At 45.7% G+C, this 8,067-nt stretch overlaps 1 pseudogene; it reads left to right on the top strand.

Annotated features, from left to right (window-relative positions):
• Window positions 1-380: 380 nt before the first annotated feature.
• Window positions 381-498, top strand: LOC138979311 (5S ribosomal RNA; annotated as a pseudogene).
• Window positions 499-8,067: the final 7,569 nt, after the last annotated feature.

Genomic DNA, 8,067 nt, shown 5'->3' with positions numbered 1-8,067 from the left:
TCTTGGTCTCTTCTTGTCATCTGGACTTCACAACTATGTTGAGGTGAGGTCGTTCCTTGTATTTTGCTTGATTTTGGCAGTTTTGTTGGCCGTATTTTGGACTTGCGATGTTTCTCAGAAATTTTTTCATGAGTCGTTTTTCCGTCATGGCTGACAATGCTAAGAAGAGGGCAGCTTCTTAATAGGTAGCTGCTGTGCCCTTTTCTCCTTAGAAAGCTTTTAGGAAGTCTAAACAATCCGGTCTATGTCCGTTTCTGTTGTAGATTCTCTTGCTAAAAATCTTTGGATGTGTTGATTGTTTTACCCGCTAAGCCGGTAGACAAGTCCGCTTCCAGTTTGTTTACTACACTGGTGACTATTCCGGAACCCCCATTTTGCCGGCCAATGGCCTCGCCACGTTGTAAGCACCGGTTCTCGTCCTTTCATCGAAGTTAAGCAACGTCGGGCCCGGTTAGTTCTTGGATGGGTGACCGCCTGTGAACACCGGGTGCAGTGGCCACCTTTGTTTTAAGCCTACGGATTAGTCCGGGCTCGGTGTTAAACATGTTGTTATTGGGCTTGCGTCTGTAGACGTGGCCTCTTTGCTTTTGACTTTAGGTTCACAGGTTTCTGCTTTGGCAGCTGGCACTTCGTCATCAAAGGCAGAACTACGTGCTCTCCCGGCCGGGGTTGCTGTGTGTTCGTCTCTGGACAGTGGTCGTTCGTCCCCTGCTGTGACCTTATGTGGGGAGTTCACGGTCTCCGGCGTCTGTCCTCCTTCACAAGGTATGTGTACTCCACGTGAGCGTTGTCTTGAGGGAGTAGCCTCGGGTCTAATCCCAGGTGAAAGTTCTGAAACACTGGCTGATATCCACCGCTTAGTCGGGGTGTCAGTGGGTGCTAAGGGCCCTGACAAGCGAACAGATGTTCCTATTCTTCCCGCCTCGTCAGTAGACTGTGGTCAGGTTGAAGGGCATCTGCTTCCGCCCAGGGGGCAGGAAGGGGTGCGTCCACGGTGGTGGACGACATCCAGCTTACTTGCCGTTCAAGTTGTCCAAACGCCGTGACGCGGGCAGCGGAAAACGGCATTTAAGTTTTGTGGAAGTTGGTGGACCGCGAAAGGCGGGGGTCACCTTCCTGATTGCGACTGCGAGCATGAAGGAAAGGATAACGAGGATACTTCCATTTGAGGGTGCGTCCACGGGGATGGACGACACCCAGCTTACTTGCCGTTCAAGTTGTCCAGCGCAGTGGCGTGGGCGGCGGAAAACGGCATTTAAGTTTTGTGAAGGTCGGTGGACCTCGAAAGGCGGGGGTCACCTTCCTGATTGCGATTGCGAGCATGAAGGAAAGGTTAACGAGGATACCTTCTTATGAGGGTGCGTCCACGGGGATGGACGACACCCAGCTTAACTTGCCGTTCAAGTTGTCCAGCGCAGTGACGTGGTCGACGGAAAATGGCATTTAAGTATTGTGGAAGTTGGTGGACCGCGAAAGGCGGGGGTCACCTTCCCGATTGCGATTGCGAGCATGAAGGAGAGGATAACGAAGATACTTCCATATGAGGGTGCGTTCACGGGGATGGACGACACCCAGCTTAACTTGCCGTTCAGGTTGTCCAGCGCAGTGACGTGGGCGGCGGAAAACGGCATTTAAGTTTTGACTGGAGGGGGTGGTTGAGAGCAAAGCTTTACTTCCTCCACCTCTATCCGGTTTGATGACTTCTGGAAGTTCGGAGGAACAGGATGTTCACTGCAGCTTCCAGGAATCGTTGTCCATTGCCCTGGAGTTGGCAAAGGGACGCGTGTAGCCGGGTTCTCCGGTGAAAGTGGTGTACGTTCGCAGGAGGTAGCAAGCTTTGTGCGGTGAAGTGTTGAAACCGCGTCTGTTCTTCCGCTTTCTGGCGCACGTTCAGCAGCGGCTAAGAGCCCTAGGCTACGTAAGCTTCCGCCCTGGGGGCAGGAAGTTGGTGGGCTGGGTGATTCTTGGGTTGACCATGCGAGTCTCTCTGGGGGTCACTTTCCTACCTTTGATACCGAGCAGGGGGGCAGGAAGCGAGCAGTAGGGCTGATTCTTTGTTGGAGATTTAAGTCTAGCAGGGAGTCAGCTTCCGGATTGCACGGAGGTGCATGAAGGCTGTTCAGATTAAGGTGCTCCTGTTTTTCTGTAAAGCACTGATTTTAGGTTCTGTTTCAAGTTAGCAAGTGCAGTGGCGCTCGCAGCTGAAATGGTTCGAGGTACAACGGGATCGTCCTTTGTGTTTCTGTGCAACCGGTTGGTCCTGATGTTTACTTATCCACGGCCTGTTGCGCTTTCGCTTTTGCGGCTGTGACTTCTGGGTGCAGGACGGGATATCCTTCTACTGTTAACACTGTGGTGTTGGTAGTCGGCACTTTTCAGCTTTTGGCTTCTGGTTCCGTTTCTGCGGTTCCTTTGCCTTTTTTACAGGCTGTTTTCACTTTCTCTTCCAGTCTTCCAGCTGGCGTGAGTCAGGTGGATGGAGATCTGGCATGGTGTTATGACGTTTGAAACTTTTCAAAACTTTTCCGATTGTTGGCAAGTTTTTGCCTTATCGGGATGGGTGACTGGTTCTCATCATTTCGATGTTCGTTATGATGCTGGAACAAGAGGAGGAAATGGGGAGGCTCATACTTCAGCTGTGTCGCGGTTCGCGGCATTTTGTAGTTGGTTCGAGCTTTCTCAGGAGAATCTTCGAGTGTTAAGTTCTTAGATCCTCTGGCGGGGTCATCTTGTTCTTGCGGAAGTTTTCGCAAGCGAGTCTTCTTTGTCACCACTACATTTGTGGGCAACGCACGACTATTTGCCTGTGGTGGTGGTGGTGCTTTAGCTTGTTTCTTACGCCCAAGTAGCGTGTCACTCGCGGAGCGCTTTCTGTAGGCTTCGGGTAACTCCAAGCTTAAGGACTTAGGTTCTCTTGTTTTTCGTTCTATGGAACCGCCCTCGGGTTTGGTGATGGCGATAGCAAGGAGAGACTGTCTGTTAGATCAAGGTCTCCTAGCTCTGGGAGATTGTGGCATCTTTTCTTTATGATTGGCTCGTTTGAACGAAACTTGCTTTTAGTCTCTCGCTTGGGCGGTTACGTTTAACAGGTTATCTTTGTGGTCCGACAGGACTCATATACAAAGATTTTACTTTGCCGTTTTTGAGTCACTTGAGAAAAAGTGACTCTATGTAATCGGTCAGTGTTAGTCTGTCCGGCCGTCCGTAGACACCACCTTAACGTTGGACTTTTCTCGGAAACTATCAAAGCGATCGGGCTCATATTTTGTTTAGTCGTGACCTCCAATGACCTCTACACTTTAACGATGGTTTCGTTGACCTTTGACCTTTTTCAAGGTCACAGGTCAGCGTCAAAGGAAAAATTAGACATTTTATATCTTTGACAAAGTTCATCGGATGTGATTGAAACTTTGTAGGATTATTCTTTACATCAAAGTATTTACATCTGTAGCCTTTTACGAACGTTATCAGAAAAACAAGGGAGATAACTAGCCTTTTCTGTTCGGCAACACACAACTTAACGTTGGGCTTTTCTCGGAAACTATAAAAGTGACCGGGCTCAAATTTTATGTGAACGTGACTCATTGTGTTGTGAATAGCAATTTCTTCCTGTCCATCTGATGCCTCATATAATATTCAGAACTGCGAAAGTGACTCGATCGAGCGTTTGCTCTTCTTGTTTACCTGAGAGTAAGCCTCTGCCCTTTAAGTATTATTCTGTGGGCTAGAGGTTAATCTCTTTCTTGTTTGAAAGGTCTCTTTTTGAGCCCGCTTCTAGGCATGCGGGTTCTCTATCTAAGAGAATCTCACGGTAAAAGGAAAGCGCAGGGCAGGTCTTGGCTGTTTTTCGTTTCCAAACGAAAAGCTTCAGGCTGGCTGTTATCCACTTTGGGTTGGGGCTCCATACCCTCGCTTTCACAGGGCTCTTTTTGAGTTAGTTTGGGCGACCTGTTGGTCGCACAGTACGGGTCTTTGCAATCTTGGTTTCCAGACCTCTTTAGGCTGGCAAGAAGGCATCTTTGCTTTCTCACATTGGAATTACTTGAATGTCTGCTGTAAGGGTTCACTTGAGATACTTAGGGGCTTCTGCCTCAACTCTGGATTTGGGTCAGAGTTTCTGTGTTCTATGCAGAAGGTTTTTTCTGGCTAGGTTTGCTATGGACAGCTTTTTGGAGAAAGACTGATCTATGGTTCTTAGGGTTCCTTCAAATTTTCTGGCAAGTAAGCAGAATTTGGAGAATCCAGCTTCGTGCACTTTTTTAACCTTTTAGCAATATTCTGGCTCCTCCAGAGCCATATTTAGCCTTTTGATCATTTCGAGTTCAATGATTTTTCTAGCTTGCTTGGATCTTTTCAGATTATTGATTCTAACAGCTCTTGTTCTTATTTTTCAACTCCGTCGCTTTTTAACCCTGAACGGTTAGAAACGACGTTAAAACACTGGTTAAGGATAGAAAGTTTTTCTATCGACTTTGGTGGAGGTAATGACTTACTTAAGTCAACCTTAGCTTTATAGACTGCCACATTGTTTAGGCATGCCTTCAAGTGTTGGCAAGGAATTAAAAGGGGGGGGGAGCAGTCAGTCCTCTCTCTTCGGGTGGCGCGGACTCAACTTCCCTCTCTTGGGCAAGTTTATTGCTCTTGGAGATCCTGATGTACTTTTTTTGTCCTGTTAGAGCCCTCAGCAGATTTCTGTTTTGGACTGTGCACTCTCGTTTGGAGACTCAGAAACTTCTTTTTATCTCATTCATCATGATACGGTTTAGAGATATGTCGAAAGTCTCGTTAGCCAAGTGGGTCTCCACCATAGCTAGGCAAGCTCTTGGCTGGTGGCAGAGTCAGGCAGGGTATGTCAGGGCAGTCTTGCCCTTTACTACAGCCAGGCCTCATGAGGCAAAAGATTGGGCTTCCACTCTAGTTGATCTTCATTTTAATCTCCTGGCGGAAGTTCTTGAGTCGGCTTACTGGCTTTCTTGAAATGTTCTTCATTGATGTCTTTCTCAGGGATTTCTATGCCTTGAGACAGGATGCGTTTCTGGGTTACCTGCTCGGGTAGAGGCAGGACAAAATCTCGATTCCTATTTGGGTAAAGTGCCCTCCAACCTTTAGTAGCAATCTGCTATATGTGAGTTGGGTAAGATATGTAATTTAATTAAAAATTTTAGTAATAAATTTTCATTTGATTAATATACTTACCCAACTCACATCGTTTATTCCCTCCCGCCTCCCCGCTGTGGGGTTATATATGTCTAAAAAAGAAGTGAGTTGGGCTTCGTTTTAGAATGATGCATATGGCGGAGTATGCGCGCGCATACGGAAGGCAGCCTCGTTTCCGGGCTGGCCTAGACACCCTTACGGGTCTCGGTCACTCTTTTTTAGAGGCGTCTTTCTTGTTACCAAGGGGACGCGTACAGCGATACCAGCACTGAACCAGGGTTAATTGCTATATGTGAGTTGGGTAAGTATATTAATCAAATGAAAATTTATTACTAAAATTTTTAAATAAAGAAAGAAAGAAAGAACCTTCGTGGTTGAAAACGACGTTAAACACCAAATAAAGAAAGAAAGATGAGTCGTACATGACCTACATCATCAGGACTGTGTAGTCCAAAGTACAACACAAAATAAAATAAAAAAAGTAGTCCAAAGTGTGAGCCGGTATGGTCACATACCAACAAAATCAGGGGTCTGGGTGTTTCCTGTGAAGAATGGGATTTTTTGCTGAATTTATATGACAGATTCGATTGATATCAGTGTTGATGACAAAATCAATATTAAGTAAGAGAAACATAATTCACATTGTAGAGAAATATTCTAGACTAGATTTTTAAGTACATGTGTGACAGGGTGCCTACTGCGTCACCCTTCACAGCAGGCTCTGCAGGTGTCTGCCGGCACAGAGCATGAGCTATTTATAGCTTGACATTTCTTATACGTCGCTGGCTAGACACCTGTCAATCGTACAATGTAGAGTTGTGTTTGTGATGGGGTATGTCTGCTGCTGTCTCCTTGTATGTTCTTGGGAACCCATAACAGTTTTTAAAGGGCTATTAATTTAGCTCTATAATCTGAATCCTGTTTGACCCAGGCTTTGCCTCCAAAGGTAATTCTTGTACTTCGGGCACTCAGTTACACATGTATGCTGTTATCCCATGTGAAAGCCTCAACGTATCCATAGTGATCGTCCATGTGGTTTGTGCACAGGAAGGAGGGTGCCTCTTATGGTCCCGCGTATTACTCCCACTACAGTGGAACCTCCCTTTTAAGACCTTCAAAAATCTGAAAAAATCAGGTCTTAAAAAGGAGGGAGTCTTAAAATGGAGGTAAATTTTCAAAGCTTATGAACAGAAACTCTGAAAAAGCAAGGTCTTAAAATGGAGGAAGTCTTAAATTGGGGGGTCTTAAAATGGGGGTTCTACTGTATTGGAGTTGTACTAGCATTGGGATGTCTGTCATCATTTGCATTAAAGATACTGAATCAGCAAGACTGTTTTATGTTCAATAATATCGGATTTACTCTCACGTTTGAACTGTGTCGATCGACCCATTGTCTGTAAATGATATTTCCTTATAATTATCTATTATCTGTATGGTTTGAAATTGCACTTAGACTGTGTATGAGGATAATGTTCCTAAACATTCACGTTTTCTACTTCAAGGAGTAGCATGCTTCAATAAAATGCTTCATCTTTTGAGAGAAGAAAATGTGTAACTGTCTTTATCTTTGCATGTGTCTGTATGTGTGTGACTGTGGATGCCTGTGTTAATGTTTGTATGCATGCTTGCTTGTGTCTATGTTTGTATGCATGTGTGTGTGTATGTGTTTATGTGCAAAGCTAACACCTTTCAGGTTCTCGCTGGAAATCTGGTTTTTGAACACTTTTAAAACCGTAAAATCCTGTAATTTTTTTTTCTTTTTCCGTTTGGATGGCTAATGGAGGCAAAATGTGTATTATTTCATAATTTATGAACATACATTTTGGTATCAGGAGTGGCTGTTCTTTGCCTTTACAAGATAAAAACAAAAGCCTCAGCTTCTAGGGGGTGTTGTCCCCCATATCCCCTCTACCGGACCGTTGGCCCTGCCGCCGTGGACTCTGGCCTTGCAGGGTTTTCACTTTTTTTGGGTGTTAGCTAGCCCTGTATGTGTGTGTGTGCATGCAGGCATGCAAGCTTGTGAGATTGTATGTGTGTGTGGGCGGGGATGTAGCTCAGTCGGTAGCGCGCTGGATTTGTATCCAGTTGGCCGCTGTTAGCGTGAGTTCGTCCCCACGTTCGGCGAGAGATTTATTTCTCAGTCAACTTTGTGTACAGACTCTCCTCGGTGTCCGAACACCCCCGTGTGTACACGCAAGCACAAGACCAATTGCGCACGAAAAAGATCCTGTAATCCATGTCAGAGTTCGGTGGGTTATAGAAACACGAAAATACCCAGCATGCTTCCTCCGAAAGCGGCGTATGGCTGCCTAAATGGCGGGGTAAAAACGGTCATACACGTAAAATTCCACTCGTGCAAACCACGAGTGCACGTGGGAGTTTCAGCCCACGAACGCAGAAGAAGAAGAAGAAGAAGTATGTGTGTGTGCCTGGGTGTGAGTGAAATGCATGCGTGTGTGGGTGCATGTGTGTGTGTGTGTGTGTGCAAGTGTGAGTCTGGGTGGAATTTGATGTTAATAAGGATTACCAATATCAGTTTCTTTCAACAATCCATTTTTTATTAATATAATTTCACTGCTGTGAACAACAACACGCACCTTTGACCAAGTATTATACTTGATAAATGTAGTGGAAAACGGAAACAGAAAAAGAAGAGAAGTAAAGTAATGAATCTGCAGTTTAATATAGGCATTTGGGCATAGGCTTCTTCTTCTTCTTCTTTCTTGATGTGGACTGGGTTCATCAGAACGTCTGTAGTCCAGCGGCGGAGTACTGGGTGATTGGTTACTGGTGGTGGGTGACCCAATAACTCCGAGAAGATGGTTAAAAGTATAAAACTATTTACACGAAGAGCTGCAGGGTTACTGTGTCAGCGAGGCAAGTCCGTGGGTACGACCCAGACCAGTTTGG

Source organism: Littorina saxatilis, linkage group LG10 (assembly GCF_037325665.1).
Source record: "Littorina saxatilis isolate snail1 linkage group LG10, US_GU_Lsax_2.0, whole genome shotgun sequence".
Taxonomy (NCBI): Eukaryota; Metazoa; Mollusca; class Gastropoda; order Littorinimorpha; family Littorinidae; genus Littorina; species Littorina saxatilis.
The sequence above is the reverse complement of the archived record's forward strand: the minus strand, read 5'-3'. Positions and strand labels throughout refer to the sequence as shown.